Here is a 15,498-nt window from a genome sequence, read left to right on the forward strand (position 1 = left end):
AATATGAGTGGGCGCTGATAGGAGCATTTAAGTTATAATTGACAAGACTAAATAGTATAAACGCAGATAAGCACGTAGGTCTTATTCAAGTTTTATGTATAAACTACAAAAAGAATGCTTGCAAGTTGTAACTGAATTATCTTTTTCTAAACTTAGCCATATCCCACACAATGGTTTGCACCACATTAGCAATTCTATCTCACTATCTGGTCCCGCCCATATTTAACCCAAGTACCCAACAGACCCAATTTTATACGTCTCTAATGAACTACATAAATAATGGATTAAAAATTTGGCCGAATAAAATTAAAAAAAAAAATACTCCACTTAAATTACTCAATTAAAAAATTTCATTAAGTAATTTAAAAATTTTAAACATTTATTATATCCTAATTTATCAAAGTACCAGTTTCTTTCTCAAATTTTCTGTCATCGCCATCTCACCAACCGGCATCACTCTCTCCCTCATCGGACATCATCGTCGCCTCCTGGGTTCTTCATTCATGCTGTCACTTGGTCGCCAACGAGCCCTGTCGTCGCCGCCGGGATCCTCCTCACTGCCGTTGGTTCGTCAACAAGGACCCTCATCGGCACTTAAGGATAACCATCCACTTAAGGATAAAAATAATCATCCGTATATTCAGTGAATTGAACATTCAGCATATTTTAATTGTATCTAACTAAATCCATTCCAATCAAATAACCATCCACAAAAGAATTAAAATAACCATCCGCATACCTACTAAAATGACCATCCAACATATTATGGGTTGACCACAACGAGGTAGAAACAAGAGAGAGAGACAATGTGACTAAATGGACTTAACCAAATAAATGCTGGCATATGGCATTCTAGGCAGACAGTGAAGGAGTTTTTTTACTTTACTGACTAAGGTAAATTTTCTAATATGTGGATGCTTAATTAGCAGACATAATCCTTGTGAATTAATCATGTTCAGGAACATAGACAATAGTGGTGTACACGGCTCGGTTTGGCTCAAAGACCCGGTCTAGATCCAAAGCATTTTGGAAGATGATGGCTCGAACCCGAAGTGACCCTGGAAGAAGAAATGAAACATGGAAGGGGGTAAAACCGAGACCGGACCATAGCTCAGGTCACCCAGACCTGACCCGGTGATCATACAAAATTAGGACACATACTGCCACGCATTCAGTTCAGCCTCAGGCCTCAAGCTCCCTCAGCCATTCAGCCTCACACCCGCAGTCGCCACTCCCCAGTCCCCATGTTGACCTCGTCTTCTCTCCCAATGCTAGCACACACCACACAGTCGCAATTGTTGAGACTGAGCCATCGGCCACACACCCTCCTCCCCTGACGCTTGGTGCCCCCTTTTCTTTCTCAGCCCTCTTTGTCTCTCACCAGCCACCAGCAAAGCTCCTCGTTCGACTAACATGGTAACAACCGATGATTCACGACCGACGATTGACGACCGACGGTGCTGTTTTGCTTTTTGGTGACGAGTGACGCTTCTCTGCCTGGCCCAGTCGTCTTCTTCTTCTTCTTCTCTATTACTGCCCCGCCATTGCTCTACTCTGCTAGCCCCACTAGTTCTGTTCTGCTCTCTTCTCAAGTCATCTTCTTCTTCTTTTCTCAGGTAAATAATTAATTTTATTATTTAATTAATGTTTTGATTAGAAAATATAGATTTTGATTATCAGAACTTTTGATTTGGGGTGTGGGTGTTGATTTTCATTATTAGAATTCTGATTTGGGATGTGGGTGTTGATTTTTTATTATCAGAACTTCTGAATATTAAGGGTGTTGATTATTGTTCTATTTAGTATTTTTTCTGATTTGTAACTTATTTTTTTACTTGTTCTGATTAGTATTATTGGAACTTCAAATTATTACTTGTTTATTTTTTCTGATTTGTTCTTAATTTAGTTGTTGTGTTTACTGTTCTTCTAGTTTTATTATAAGGTTTCTGTCTTTCTGATTTGCTGATTATTGTTGATTTTGTTCTTATTTTTGTTTGTTTAGATAAGGAACAATAGAAGGAGGAAGTTTTTATCTCTTTATATAAATTATTGTCAACGGCCCAGTTTTTACCTGGTATAATTGTAACCCGAAGGTATGTAGGTTTCATTGGGTTTAGGGCCAGATTAGGGTCTAAAAATAGGCTCGGTATGTATTTCAGGCCAGATCTGGGTTAGATCAAATCCAGCTTCACCCGACCCATGTACATCCCTAACGGACAAATGGAAAAATGCAAAAGGTTCAAAAATTATATCACCAAAAAAAGCCCTCCACGCGTAAGTTGAAAAGGTTTCTCTCGTCGGAGAAAATGACCTAAGGTTCATGTTGGGTTAGCTGGTGACCTTGTTAATGGTGAGTCCTACTTCAAGATTGGTTTGCAAGTAAGTCATCCTTGGAGTTTTCGGCGATGAGTCTGGTGGTGGCTAGTCATGTAGTTTCGATGCAGTTGCTGTAGTAGCGATTTGAGATTCTCTACCTGGTTCCAGCCTGCAATATTTGGCAGATTGTAGGCCACTGGCGATGATGAAAGGCGTCTTCAATCTGTGGTAAGGGGCACATCTGAGTGGATTTATTCTTTCCATCTGATTAGTTTCTTGTAAGCTTCATGATCATTGTGCATATTGCGAACATGGGAACTCCAGTATAATCCCAACCAGGAGTGCTCTGCAGAGAACTGTACACCATGTTCTTGAGTTGCATAGCATTTTTGTGTTGTTTCTAGTGATTAATTTAATTCAGCACACAATTTTGCTACCTTTTTTGTTAGCGATTATGCGAATCAGATACACCCTTGTTCCACTTGTTCATGGTATTGGGTCTAAGGTGTTAGCAATTTCATATTGAAAATTTATTTACATGCAATTATTGTGCTGTGCATTGGTTATGATGATAGAATATAGGAGTGGTTAACTTGTTCTTGGTTTATTTTGGACACGATGGTGCCGATTTGATATGGAAATTGATGGAGAAGAAAGTTCCAATTTTTTTGTCTAACGAACTGATGGATGAAGCACGGATTTAGGGGATGAGGATGAAGGAAGCGGTGCATGGTCGCCAGAGACAGATGGAGGTCAATCGGCAGCAACAGATAGAGAAGATGATTTATTGGCTGGTGATGAGGGGTCCATGCCAGTATTGGTAGCCGACAATCCATATGGTGACGTAGAATTTGGGTTAGTGGCTTTAACAGCCACCTCATTAGGATCAGCTGAGTATGATAGTGTCGAAGATGTGTATAGAGCATATATGGCTTTTGCAAAGGTGACTGGTTTCACTATATGAAAGGGTGATTTTGTGAAAGATGAGGAAGGAAATATTGTGCGGATGTTTTTTTACTACAATTGACAAGGTTTGGGTGAAAAGAAACATTATAAGAGAGTCGACAAGAAGATGGTTCATAAACTAGAGACCAGAACCAATTGCAATGCCAAGTATGTTGTCTACTTGGACATGATTTCTGGGTAGTGCAGGGCAAAGATGTTTATTGTGGATCATAATCACGATATGGAACCACATCGGAAGCTGACAGTTTGGGACAAAGCTCACGTACATAGCATGCATGAGGTCGGGTTCAAGACTACTCAAATCTTGGGGATTCTTTGATCACTTTTGTGGGGATATTGGAATGTGAACTTTATCAAGAAGTATTCCGAGGGTTACATGAAACAGGTAGGTCGATCTCGGATGAGATCTTCTGGTCTGGCCAAAGCTGCCGTGCTCGACTTGTTGGAGCTCGAGATGCTGCTGGTCCTCGATCACCGGAGGGGGGTGGTACCTGCAAGAGACTCGGATGCTTAAGTCAGTACGGACTTTAGGCAGGTTTTTAGTAGAATTAGAGTATGAGTTATACCTGGGTACTCCAGTGTATTTATAGTAATGCTTGATGATCTTCCTTTGAGATAAGTTGGTTATATTATCTTATCTTTTGGTGAGGAGATCTTTATCTTTTGGTCAACCGCCTTCTGGTGGGCAGTCTCCTTTTGTTCTGGGCCTTCTTGGGCCTCTATTGCGGTCTTCCGAGCTCTTTGTAAAGAGGTCGGTAATGGACCAACTTTTCAAAAGGTCGGTTTATTTACTTTTGGGTCAACTCAGATCTTATAGCTCGGACCGGTGTATGAACAGTGCCCTTGCTTGAGCTTCACTCTTTTCGTGAGGTTGTGCTCGTTTTTTGAGCTTTGACCTCTTCGTGGAAGTCGTGCTCAAGCATCGTCCGATCCGTCCTCTTCTTGAGCCATCTTCATGTCTTTAATGATTTTGAATCGCGAGGCATTTTTTAAATGTGGTGTCACTCCCAAGTGCATCAGTTTAGGTCTTGAGTGAACGCTTTTAAAGCCTTTTAATTCTCTTTGACGTTTCATTCCCTCGCTCAATTTGAAATTAGAGAGGTTTTCGGTTCTTTCAGTTTCCTTATTTCTTTTGCTTCCTTAGTTCTTGTTTCTCTGCGAAAGACTTTCGTTTGTTTGGCCCTTTCATTTTTGCCCCAAGCTTCCTTCTTTTCTAGAGTTTTCGAGCGGTGTTTTTGGATCGTAGGTGCTTTCACTGTGCATCTGTAGTTGCTTTTTCTTCATCACAGGTTAGTGTTTCGTCTTTCTTTTGTTGTTCATATGATAGCTGCGATCCTTCTTTGTTTTTAGCTTCTAGTGTTGTTGCATGTTTCCATTTTCTGAATAAGTTTTGATCTTTTTTGCTTGGCTTGTGCCCCTGAAGAAATGTTGGCACCTGATTTTCTACTTGCGTTTCTTTCGTTGAGAGAGCTAGGGTTTTGGCTTGCAGCCTTTCTTCCTTTGTGTATTCTGTATCATTGCCTCCAAAGGGTGCCTTTTGGGTTTTAATTGGTGGACTTTTGAGCCGTGAGGCGCCCTTTTTTGCTGTTGCATTTTGTTGGTTACTGGTTGCTTCTGTTTTCTTTGATTCTATCCGAGTTGCTTTAATAGTGACCCTTCTTCCATTTTCTTTGTTGTAGGTGTAGTTTTCTTATGTCTTCGCGTAAGAATATTGTTGAGATGTCTACGAAGGTCCCTGCGGGTATGGTTGACTGGTTAGATTCCATAGTGTTGATGTGTGTCATTGTGGCAGACCCAAAGTATTGTGAAAAACTTAGGAGATTTCATAGGATCTGTGAGCGTAGGGAGGATGAGAAGAACTATGAACTGGTGTCGCCCGACCCTGAGGAGAGAGTTAGCTTCCCTCTCTTAGATCGAACAGAGCGTCCTTTCTTTTACGCCTATGACTATTTCTTTAGCCAACTAGGTATTACCCTTCCTTTTACTGCTTTCAAAATCGAACTCTTGTGGAACTGTAATGTGGCCCTTCACAGCTTCATCCGAACTCTTGGGCTTTTATAAAGATTTTTCAGTTGCTGTGTCAAGAACTAGGTGTCCGTCCTTCCTAGTCCCTTTTCCTCTACTTGTTTGTGCTGACCAAACTGGGAGTGGCCAAGAAGAAGGCTTCTTGGATATCCTTTTAAGCTACCAAAGGGAGAAAGGTTTTTTCCATGTTTGATGACTCTTTTCGGGACTTTAAAATTTTTTATTTTAAAGTCCGAGCTGTTGAGGATGTTCGCCCTTTTTTTCTGGATGAAAATGATGAGCCGACCTTTCCCTTATGGTGGCAGAAAGATACAGTAGTTCTTAAGTACCCCTGGAAGCATTTAGATGAAGTAGAGAGGGCTTTTATGGGTGTGTTAGAGGAGCATTGGGGGGAGCCTCCTCATCTGGATACTAAGAAGTTTTTAGGAGATTTTTCTCTTCTCCGCTCCGAGCTAGGTAGAGTCTGAGCTCCTCCTTTATAGAAAGTATTCTTTTATTGATTGTGATTTGGCCCTTATTTGCTGTGTGACTGTTTTCCTGGCTTCTTTTCAAAGATGATGTCGTCTTTTGATTCAATGAAAGTTTTTTGTAAGGCAAAGAAGGCGGTAGCTGCCCAGAATTTGTCGAGGAAGACGTCGGGGGAGGGTTCCTCGCAACAACTGCCTCTGAAGAAGCCGGCAACAGATTCTCAAGGTCCGAGAAAGATTATCCCGACCCCTCAAGTTCGGACAGCTTCCTCTAACCCGCCTCAGACGACCTTTGGTGCTGCCTTCTCCCCTACTTCTACTGGTCCCCCTCTCATGAAGCAAAAGATTGTTGGGACTTATAATCTAAATGACAAAGAGTTTCACGGTGTGGCTTTTGCTTCGGAGCTTATTATTCCTCATGGCAAGGTTCCTCTTGACGATGTATCAATCCTTCATCATCTTAACTTCATATCAAGCAATAGCATTCGGATGGCTAATTGGTGGACGAAATTGTGATCATCAACAATGGCTCCAAAGACTTAGTGCTCTCAAACATAAATCACACTTTGTCACAACTCCGCACAAATAACCAGCAAGTGTACTGGGTCGTCCAAGTAATAAACCTTACGTGAGTAAGGGTCGATCCCACAGAGATTATTGGTATGAAGCAAGCTATGGTCACCTTGTAAATCTCAGTCAGGCGGGTAATAATTGATTATTGGGTTTTCGAATAATAATAAATAATAAACAGAAAATAAAGATAGAGTTACTCATGTAATTCAATGGTGGGAATTTCAGATAAGTGTATAGAGGTGTTATGTTCCTTCTGAATCTCTGCTTTCCTACTGCTTTTATCCAATCTTTGTCACTCCTTTCTATGGTAAGTTGTATGTAGGGCATCACTGTTGTCAATGGCTACATCCCATCCTCTCTGTGAAAAAGGTCCAAATGCTCTGTCACAGCACGGCTAATCATCTGTCGGTTCTCGATCATGTCAGAATAGAATCCCTTGATTCTTTTGCGATTGTCTTCACGCCCAACAATCGCGAGTTTGAAGCTCGTCACAGTCATTCAATCCTGGAATCCTACTCGGAATACCACAGACAAGGTTAGACTTTCTGGATTTCCATGAATGCCGCCATCAATTCTAGCTTATACCACGAAGATTCTGATTAAGAAATCCAAGAGATATGCATCCTGTCTAAGGTAGAACGGAAGTGGTTGTCAGTCACGCGTTCATAGGTGAGAATGATGATGAGTGTCACGGATCATCACATTCATCATGGTGAAGTGCAACGAATATCTTAGAATAGGAATAAGTCGAATTGAATAGAAAATAGTAGTAATTGCATTAAAACTCGAGGTACAGCAGAGCTCCACACCCTTAATCTATGGTGTGTAGAAACTCCACCGTTGAAAATACATAAGTGATGAAGGTTCAGGCATGGCCGAATGGCCAGCCCCCAAAATGTGATCAATAGTCTCCTAAGATGAATAATAGAATAAAACCGAGACCAAAGATGAAAATACAATAGTAAAAAGTTCTATTTATACTAAACTAGTTATTAGGGTTTACAGAAATAAGTCTAAGTGCAAAAATCCACTTCCGGAGCCCACTTTGGTGTGTGCTTGGGCTGAGCTTGAACTTTACATGAGTTGAGGCTTCTTTTGGAGTTGAATGGAAAGTTGTAACGGGTTTTTGGCGTTCAACTCTGGTTCGTGACGTGTTTCTGGCATTTGACTCCAGAATGCAGCATGGAACTGGCGTTCTCAACGCCAGTTTACGTCATCTAATCGCGAATAAAGTATGGACTATTATAGATTGCTGGAAATCTCTGGATGTCTACTTTCCAACGCTGTTAAGAGCGCGCCATTTGGAGTTCTGTAGCTCCAGAAAATATATTTCGAATGCAGGGAGGTCAGATTCCAACAGTATCAGTAGTCCTTTGTCAGCCTCCTTATCAGAGTTTTGCTCAGGTCCCTCAATTTCAGCCAGAAGTTACCTGAAATCATAGAAAAACACACAAACTCATAGTAAAGTCCAGAAATGTGAATTTATCATAAAAACTAATGAAAACATCCCTAAAAGTAACTAGATCGTACTAAAAACTGCCTAAAAATAATGCCAAAAAGCATATAAATTATCCGCTCATCACTAATCTTAGTGCTGCTTTATCCTGAGTTATCAAGGAATCTTCGATCCATGCTACTAAGGCCTTTCTGGAGGATGCCAAGTCTGAGTACAATAGGATTAAGGCTTTGAAGGATGAGTTTGAGGCCAAGGCTGTTAAATTGGAGCTTGATGTCAAGAAGGAGAAGGCTCGAGCTACTGTGACAGAGACAGCTGCTAACCTGGCCAAGGACATGGCCAAGAAAGCCAAGGAGAGCTTTACCCAGACCTATGGCGAGCTCTTAGAAATCAGGGAGAGGCTTCAGTCTGCTTATGATGATTACGCTGAACTCCATGGCCATATGGTGGGTGGAATGACTGCTATGTATGAAAATCTGAAGGCCCAAGTCCAGGTTCTTGCTCCTGATGCCGATCTTACTTTATTCAGTGTGGATAATATTGTTGAGAATGGTAAGATCATTCCTGCTTCTGACGATGGTGAGATTCCTCCTCCTGTGTTGATAGCCAAGGCTTCTGCAGCCCCTGAGTCATCCGCAGCTCCTTCTTCCGAGGTGGTCCCTCCTGAGCCCGAGCCTGACCTGGAGATTCTGAATGGGCCAGATGGAGTCGTCAGTGCCACCCTGATCTCGACCAATTCCTCCTTCTCCCAAAGATGTAGCTGATGGGGCGAATTATAATTCTCTTATATCTTTTATTATGTACTTGTACGGTCTGTCCTGTGGACCTTTTGAACTTTGGTTTATGTAAGCTTTTGTGGATGACTTTTTCTAACACTTGTTGTTTCTTTAGCAACCATCGCCTTTAATCAAAACACTTTCAACTCTTGGGTTGCCATTGGGCAGCCCTTGAGTTTTTAATGTTTTAATTCCTGTGTTTGTTGATATGCCGACTTAGCTTCTGGCGATGTTCTTTGTATTTTTTAGGTTGCTTTTTCAACCTTTGCATGGTTCGTATATTTGGCCAAGTGGTTCTTAGGATGCGACCTTTTGGTGGTGCTTTGTGTCGACCTTATGATAGGCTATCTGGGCTTTCTAGTCAGAGTCCAAATAACTTTTTAGGTAGTGTTCTCGTGCGGAACCTTTTCTTTTTAGTTTATTTGGACGACTTCTTAGCCCCGCCTTTGAGGTCGCGCTTCTACTTTAAGTAGCGTCCCTTTTTAGGGCTTGTACCTTTTAACTGAGTACTTCAGGGCTAGGTTTTTTAACCTTTTTTGGCCTTTGTGTGGTGTTTGTCCCTTTTCAGTGATCCTGTCAGTGGTCCGACTTCTCTGTCGGGCCTTCTCAAGTTATTTTTAGTAATCCCATTTTTAGTCCGACCTTGTCAGGTTGCTTTATATGGGTTAATTTTTATAACTTCTTACATTAACTCGAGCTTTTATCGTTTCACCTTGCTGACCTCTCTTAATCGAGCGATGAATTTTGCATTTATGAGCATACATTAATGCGTCTTAGTAGGAAACTTTTTAGGGAATCGACAAATTTTATTCAAGTAGTAAAGTAAAAATATAAATAAGAGTGTGTACATGTGAGTGCTCATTTAAAAACCTTTTAGGAAAAAGAGTGCGCCTTGGCCTAAGATCTTTTTCTAGCTATAGTACCTTCTTAGGTAACAGGCATGCCACGACCTTGGTAGCTCTCGCCCTTGGAGGTTGGCCACCCTATAGTAACCTTTTCCTAGTACTTCTGTGACTCAATATGGCCCCTTCCAGTTGGCTGCTAGCTTCCCTTTTCCTGATCGACCTGCTCCGATATCATTTCGGATTAAGATGAGATCGTTGGTGGTGAAGCTTCACTGGATTACCTTCCGATTATACCTTAAAGCCATTTGACGCTTTAGCGCTTCCTCTCTAATCCAGACTTTTTCTCGGACTTCTGGAAGTAAGTCGAGCTCTTCCCTTTGTGCTTGGAAGTTGGTATTTTCGTTGTAGAGGAACACTCTAGGAATCTTTCTTCCATCTTTACGGGGATCATTGCCTCCATCCTGTAAGTAAGTCGAAAAGGTGATTCCCCGGTGGTGAGTGTGGCGTTGTTCAGTATGCCCATAAGACTTGCGGGAGCTCTTCAGCCCAAGCTCCTTTTGCGTCCTGTAGCCTCTGTTTCAACCCGGCCAAGATGATTTTTTTGGCAGCTTCTGCCTGTCCGTTGGCTTGTGGGTGTTCTACGGAGGTGAACTGCTGCTTGAGTTTCAGATCAGCTACCAAGTTGCTGAAGTCCGTGTCGGTGAACTGAGTACCATTGTCTGTAGTGATGGAGCATGGGACTCCAAACCTTATGACAATGTTTTTGTATAGAACCTTCCGACTTCTTTGGGCGGTGGCAGCGGCTAATGGCTCTGCTTCAATCTATTTTATGAAGTAGTCTATTCCTACAATGAGGAACTTGACTTGTCCTGGCCCCTGGGGAAATGGTCCGAGGAGGTCGAGTCCCCACTTTGCGAATGGCCAGGGTGAAGTGACACAGATGAGTTCTTTGGGTGGTGCTATATAGAAGTTAGCGTGCTTCTGGCATTGAGGACATATTTTGACAAATTTTGTTGCTTCCTTTTGTAAGGTCGGCTAGTAGAAACCAGCTCGGAGTACTTCTTTGGAAAGAGCTCGTGCCCCGAGGTGGTTGCCGCACATGTCACCGTGAACTTCTTCCAAGACCTCCCTTGTAGTAGAGGTTGGGACACATTTTAGGAGGGGTGTTGAGATCCTTCTCTTATATAAGACGTCATCTACTATGGTGTAGTACTGTGCTTCCCTTATGAGCCTTTTTGCTTCCTTCTTGTCTATGGGAAGTGTTTCATATTTTAGGTAGTTAATTATGAGAGTTATCCACCCTTGGTTTTGGTCTTGGTCCTGGTCCGATATGTTTAGGACCTTCTGCTCCTCCAAAGTTGACAGATTCTATAGTGTTTCCTGAATGAGGCTTCTATTATTGCCCCTGGTTTGGTGCTGGCTAGTTGCTCCCTGGTTTTGTCTAGGTATTTCTTCATGGTAGGATCCTTGGCTTGGTAGCTCCTTTCTATTTACGGGGTGACTACCTGTGGGTCGCTAAAAATGGTAAGCTTTTGAGCTTTGACTTCTTTAGCCAGCTTTAAGCCTGCCAGTAGAGCTTCATACTCGGCTTGGTTATTTGAGGCAGGAAACTCAAATTTTAAGGAGAGCTCGAGTTGAGTTCCCTGATTTTTTTCTAGGATTACTCCAGCTCCGCTTCTGACTTTGTTTGATGAGCCGTCAATGTAGAGGTTCTAATTGGTGGGGGTGTCTGGGGTGTCGGTGTATTCTACAACAAAGTCGGCCGAGTATTTGGACTTGATGGCTGTCCGAGCTTCATACTTAAGGTCAAATTTGGACAACTCGACTGTCCATTGTAGGATTCTTTCCGCTAAGTCTGTTTTCTGTAGAATACATTTTATGGGTTGGTTGGTCCGCACTCTATTTCTGTGGGCCTGAAAGTATGGTCGGAGTCGTCGGGAAGTGAGTATAAGGGCATAGGCAAACTTCTCTATCCTTTGGTAATTTAGTTCAGCCCCTTGTAGAGCATTACTGATAAAGTAGATGAGTTGTTGCCCTTTTTTGTCGTCTCTAACTAGGGCTGAGGCTATTGCCCGACTTCCCACGGCGATGTATAGGATCAGTTCTTCTCCTTGCCGGGGTTGAGTAAGGATGGGTGGTTGCCCCAAGAATGTCTTGAAGTCCTAAAAGGCTTGTTCACATTCTACGATCGAAATAATTGATGGTAAAGAAATTCACAAATATAATCGCGTTGTTAGTATAGCTTCTAAACCAACAAAGAATCCTTTCGTACAAAAAACTTTGGTTGTCACAAGTAACAAAACCCAATAAAATTAAATAACCGAGGTATTCAAACCTCGGATCGTCTCTTAAGGAATTGCAGGGAGGTATGATTTATTATTGGTTATGGAAAAAGGTATGTTTTTGGGGTTTTTTAATGTATAAGATAAAAAGCAAGAATAGTGAATGGCAAGAAAGTAAATTAATAATCATGAAAACCATTGCAAGGTATAAGAATTGGAAATCCCATCCTAGTTATCCTTATCAGGTGTGATGGAAATTTGTTTATTGCTCCCACTTAGTTAACCCTTACTAAATAAAGGAAAGTCAAGTGGACTAATTAATTTGATTCCTCAAGTCCTAGTCAACTCCTAAGGAAAGACTAGCTTTAGAGGGATCCAAATCAACCAGCAAACTTCAAATATCAATCAACCGCTGAGTTTGACAACTCAAGTGTCACCAATTACTCAACCAAAGCAAAGGGGAGAAATATAAATTAAATCAAAAGCATCAATAATATAAATTGAAGAAAGCAATCATAAATCTGAAATACCTCAAATTATATTAAATAGAATATTCAAATCTAACATGAAGAGTTCATAAGCCAATTTGGCAACATAAGTAATTAAAAAGTAAAAGCATTAGAGTAAATAAAAGTAGAAGAGAAAATTAAAGTAAAGGAACATTGAACCTGGAATGAAGAAGAAATAGCCTAAAACTAATAGAAATCCTAAATCCTAAATCCTAAGAGAGAGGAGAGAGCCTCTCTCTCGAGAAACTACATCTAAAACATAAAATTATGAATTATGAATGTTTTGTTAATGAATGGATGTATTCTCCCACTTTATAGCCTCTAATTTGTGTTTTTTGGGCCAAAAACTGAGTCAGAAACAGCCCAAAAATCGCCCCCAGTGATTTTTGGTTCGTACATGTCGTTGCAAAGTCACACGGAAGCGTCGTCCACTCGTTAGCGTGGGTTGGGTTTTTGTCAGGTCACGCATTCACGTGATCCACGCGTTTGCATCATCTGGCTTCAAGGTAGCTATGGCAAATTATATATCATTGTGAAGCTCCGAATGTTAGCTTTCCAACGTAACTAAAACCGTGTCATTTGGACATCTGTAGCTTAAGTTATGGTCTATTTAGTACCAGAAGGTTAGGGTAGACAACTTTAGCAGTTTCTTCAGTTTCTTGTATTCCTTCCACTTTTGCATGCTTCCTTTGCATCCTCTAAGCTATTCCTGCCCTGTAATCCCTGACATCACTTAACACACATATCAAGGCATCGAATGGTAATAAAAGAGGATTAAACATAGCAAATTTAAAGTCCAAAGAAGCATGTTTTCAATCATAGCACAAAATTCGGAAGGAAAAAGTAAAACCATACAAATAGTATGAATAAGTGGGTAAAGAGTTGATAAAAACCACTCAATTAAGAACAAGATAAACCATGAAATAGTGGTTTATCAAAGTGCACTTTGCGGGATTAAGTCTCATCCCATGCTTTCCTATGGTGTCGAATACTTCGGCGAGATCGGATAATAACGTTTCCTCTCTTTGTGTCTTTACCAGCATGTCGTCGACATAATCCTCCATCAGCTTTCCGATGTGATTGGTGAAAACTTTATTCATCAACCTCTGGTACATAGCCTTTGCATTCTTGAGTTCGAAGGGTATGACTATGTAGCAGTAGTTTGCTCTTGGGGTTAGGAACGCAGATTTTTCTTGGTCGGGCTGATACATTGGAATTTGGTTGTACTCCGAGTAAGTGTCCATGAAGGAAAGGTACTTGTATCCCGATGAGGCGTCAATTATTGTATGTATATTTGGGAGTGGATAGGGATCTTTTGGGCAGGCTTTGTTAAGGTCGGTGTAATCAGTGCACATCTGCCACTTTTCATTTGACTTTTTGACCAGTATGACATTGGCCAACCATAATGGGTACTTTACCTCCCTTATGAACCCTGCCTCTAACAAGGCCTGTACCTGTTTCTCTACGGCTTGTGATCTCTCCTGGCCAAGCTTCCTACATTTCTGTTGTACTGGCCGAGATCCATGGTATACTACTATCTATGGCACATTAGTCTGGGATCAATACCGGGCATGTCTGCGGCCTTCCATGCGAACAGGTCGGAATTCTTTCTTAAGAACTTTGTCAGCAGTTTCTTTAAGTCTTCTTTTAGGTTCGCCCCTATGTTTGTTATTTTGTCTTAAGTATCTCCGATCTGAACTTCTTTGGTCTCACCTTCTGGTTGAAGACAAAGTTTTTTGCGAGCTTGGATTCCGCCGAGTTCAATAGTGTGGGTTTCTTTTCCTCTGGGGTCGCCTTTAAGGTTCAAGCTTTCATTGTAACAGCGTCGCGCGAGCTTTTTGGTCTCCATTTATGGTGGAGATCCCTTCTGGAGTTGGGAACTTCATGTATAGGTACGGAGTGGAGACCACCGTGGCAAGCTGATTTAGCGTTGTCCGACCTATGAGGGCGTTGTATGCGGAGCTCACATCGACTGCGATGTAGTTTATGCTCAGCGTTCTAGACCGTATTCCTTTCTCGAAGGTTGTGTGTACTGGGATGTACCCAAGTGGCTGGATAGGGGCGTCTCCGAGCCCAAATAGGCTATTAGGACATGCTCTGAGCTCTTTTTCTTTTAGGCCGAGCTTGTCAAAGGCGGATTTGAACAGGATATCTGCAGAGCTTCCTTGGTCTACCAATGTTCGATGGAGATTGGCATTGGTAAGTATGATGGTAACTGGTGCGCGAAATTGTGAACTATACTTTTTCACAACTCTCATAATCCCTGGTAATGGCTCCAAAAACTTGGTGCGCTCAATACCATGGCATTACACAACTTCGCACAACTAACCAGCAAGTGCACTGGGTCGTCCAAGTAATAAACCTTACGTGAGTAAGGGTCGATCCCACGGAGATTGTTAGTATTGAAGCAAGCTATGGTCATCTTGTAAATCTTAGTCAGGCAAACTCAGATATATATGGTGATGAACGAAAATAACATAAAAGATAAAGATAGTGATACTTATGTAATTCATTGGTAGGAACTTCAGATAAGCGCATGAAGATGCCTTCCCTTCCGTCTCTCTGCTTTCCTACTGTCTTCATCCAACCCTTCTTACTCCTTTCCATGGCAAGCTCGTATAGGGTCTCACTGTTGTCAGCAGCTACCTCCCATCCTCGCAGTGAAAGCTAATGCACACACTCTGTCACAGTGCTGCCAATCACCGGTGTGGTTCCCTCCCCTACCGGAATAGAATAACTCTTTTGCGTCTGTCACTAACGCCCAGTAGGTTACAGGTTTGAAGCACGTCACAGTCATTCAATCATTGAATCCTACTCAGAATACCACAGACAAGGTTAGACCTTCCGGATTCTCTTGAATGCTGCCATCAGTTCTTGCCTATACCACGAAGACTCTGATCTCACGGAATGGTTGGCTCGTTTGTCAGGCGAGCACTCGGTTGTCAGGCGATCAACCATGCATCGTGCAATCAGGAATCCAAGAGATATTCACTAAGCCTCAGATGCTTGTAGAACAAGAATGGTTGTCAGTCACCTTGTTCATGGGTGAGAAGGATGATGGGCGTCAATCATCACCTTCATCATGTTGAAGAACAAGTGATATCTTGGTAAAAGAACAAGCGGAATTGAATGGAAGAACAATAGTAATTGCATTAATACTCGAGGTACAGCAGAGCTCCACACCTTAATCTATGGTGTGTAGAAACTCCACCGTTGAAAATACATAAGCATAAGGTCTAGGCATGGCCGAATGGCCAGCCTCCCAATGATCTAAGAACTAGAA

This window comes from Arachis stenosperma, chromosome 7 (assembly GCF_014773155.1).
Source record: "Arachis stenosperma cultivar V10309 chromosome 7, arast.V10309.gnm1.PFL2, whole genome shotgun sequence".
Classification (NCBI taxonomy): Eukaryota; Viridiplantae; Streptophyta; class Magnoliopsida; order Fabales; family Fabaceae; genus Arachis; species Arachis stenosperma.